The sequence below is a fragment of the Gastrolobium bilobum genome, unplaced genomic scaffold (assembly GCF_033153095.1).
Source record: "Gastrolobium bilobum isolate Gb01-03AN ecotype WA unplaced genomic scaffold, APGP_CSIRO_Gbil_v1 utg195101, whole genome shotgun sequence".
Lineage (NCBI taxonomy): Eukaryota > Viridiplantae > Streptophyta > Magnoliopsida > Fabales > Fabaceae > Gastrolobium > Gastrolobium bilobum.
Genome location: NW_026897553.1, coordinates 32,240 through 34,944, shown reverse-complemented (window position 1 = coordinate 34,944; position 2,705 = coordinate 32,240). Strand labels below are relative to the sequence as shown.

The following is a 2,705-nucleotide window of genomic DNA, read 5'->3' as shown; positions in this document are numbered from 1 at the left end:
AACTTTTACATTGGCATCCTTTGAACAAGCCCTTCTGCAAAGTGGTTGAAAGCTATAGTGACATGCATGTTTTTGTCTTGAGTGTATGAGTCGCTGTGACCCAACAGCATAACCTTGTCGTGCTTGGTAAAGTAATTGTTGGAAATGGTAATTGCAGTGGACGCAAGAACGGCATCGATCAAACCATCAGTGCATTGAGAGAATGAGCAATGGTCAATCCATATGTGGCTTCCTCCTAAGATGGAGATACCATCACCATCCGATACGGTTCTCCACCCGTAGTGGTCTGGTGAGTCCCGCACCATAGCATTCCCACCTGGCTTACAATCATGTATATGTATCCCATGTATTATAACATTGGTCACATATTGTATAGTAATGCATGGACCACCAGCTATATGCACGTTCGCGCCTCTTCCATCAATTGTCTTATGCGAGTTCATGATTAACTCTACCTTCAGTTTAATAGTCATATCTCTTGCGAATATGATCCACAATGGCTCGTCTTGAATCACTGCATGCCGGAGAGTCCCCGGTTTCGGTTTCACCGCGTCATAGTCGCCGGAGTCGGTGACAATATATAACTTACCATTTTTTCCACCAATGGCTTTCTTTGTATACAATTACATAATGCACATTTTATGTATATAGAGAGGAGAAGCATAAAGGTTGTGACTTTTATTACCTGTTTACCTCTTGTGCCACAAATTCAGGGTCATAAACAGGTGAAGAGAATATGAGGGTTGGGGTGAGGAAGGAGAAGAGAAAGAAGATCAAAGAGAATGAAGCGGTAGTCATGTTTGGTCTACTTTGCCAAGTGATGTGAGAAGGAACGAATACGAGGTGAGAATAAGAATAATGTACTTAGGAATGAGGGGTATATAAAGGGAATAAAGCTAGGTTAAATGGCGTATTTGGAGACCAGGTGAGTCGTGATTTTTGAATCTACGGATATCAGAGAGGCCCAAAAATGGTGGAAGGCCCAGAGAGTCAGAAATTAAAGAAAAATAAAATAAATTCAAAGTTATTTACTTCTTTGGTGAATGAAAAAAATATCTTTGGTACATTAGATGTATCCGATTGTGTATATCTTCTTCTTTTTTATATTTGGAAAACTTTCACTACTTTTGAATTTTTTTCCCACCAATTTGAAAAAATTTCTCCTTTTAAAAAAAATGTACCTAATTAGATACATCTGATGCTAAAGTTTTGTTTGCGAATTTGAATCAAATTGACTGATACAATGCGCTGGACACCAGCCCTCAAATTTGGTGTTTAGAGATTTGGATCCTCTCATGTGAAAAAGTGATTATATGATCATGTTATTCGATTATAATCACTCATTTAGAAATCATATACTTTTCTCTCTCTTATCTCATCATCAATGAATGATTATGATCAAATAAAATGACCACGTGACCAGCTTTCACATGATTGATCCAAATCCAGCGTTTAAGATTAGGAGGACCTGTCACCTGACAATTTCATTATCGTCCTACATGAAAAATTTCCTATCTTACCGCCTCTTTTTCTCCTTCTTCACTTAAATATAATTAATATTATAAATAATTATTAAAGTTTAATAAATAAAATATTAAGCAAGGAAATTATTTTTTAAATAGAAATCAAATTAATTTTATTAAGTTAAGATTCAAAAATTAAACTACTCTCATTTATGTGAGTGATTTTTTTTGTATCTTTATAAATTCAAAACTATTAAATTTATTATCAATGATAATAATTGATTTTTCATTTTTTTCCTGTTCGTTTGAAAAATCTAAATATTTTCTAATATCCGAAAATCTTAAGTTACCAAAATTTTTGTTTCTTGAAATATTAACTTCTCCAGGTTTTTCTAATTTTAAATATGTTAAAAATAAAACAATATATAGTATATTAATTAATCGCCAAAAAAATGGAAATCATTGCACAAGAATCGTAATATTTAATGAATAAATCTATAATTTAAACTGTTACAGACTACTTTACCAAAAAAAAAAAAACTGTTACAGACTATGCTAATATCACTCACTACACTTAAATAATATAAATATTTCATAAAAGGGGAAATAATCATAGTATTGTTGACAATAAATATCGATTAGTATCATAAATAATAATTAGTATCTAATAATTATAATAAAAAACAGTCAACCATTATTATTTTACAGATTGACATCAAATATATTCAGTCAAATATTAAATGATTTTTATTTGTGCATGTGTGCAATTTGTTTTTTGAAATCCATACAAATTGAAAAACATCAAATTATTATTAATAACAATAATCCATTTTATTTTTTCTAATAGTTAAAAAAATCAAATGTTTGATAATTAAACCTGAAGACTTTTAGTAATCAAAAGTTTCGGTTCTTCGAACATAAACTTTTCACAGTTTGTCACATTTTGAATTAACTTAAGATATAATAATATCAGAGTATGTTGATTAATTACCCAAAAAAAAAGTAGAATCTAATAATAAAAATAGATATATTTTACAAATAGTTATTTCATTCAAATAATTATAGTTCATACAAGGTATCACTCAATGAACTTAAATTATTATTAATAATAAATTTAACGTCTATAAATTTGGAGAGATTAAAAGATACATCAACTAAAGGAAGATTATTTACTGTTAATTGAAAAGAATCTTAAAATATATTAATCCTAATGGCACAATGGCGAATCAAGTATTGGACTCC

At 30.3% G+C, this 2,705-nt stretch overlaps 1 pseudogene; it reads right to left on the bottom strand.

Annotated features, from left to right (window-relative positions):
- Positions 1–5: 5 nt before the first annotated feature.
- Positions 6–798, bottom strand: LOC133307981 (probable pectate lyase 5; annotated as a pseudogene).
- Positions 799–2,705: the final 1,907 nt, after the last annotated feature.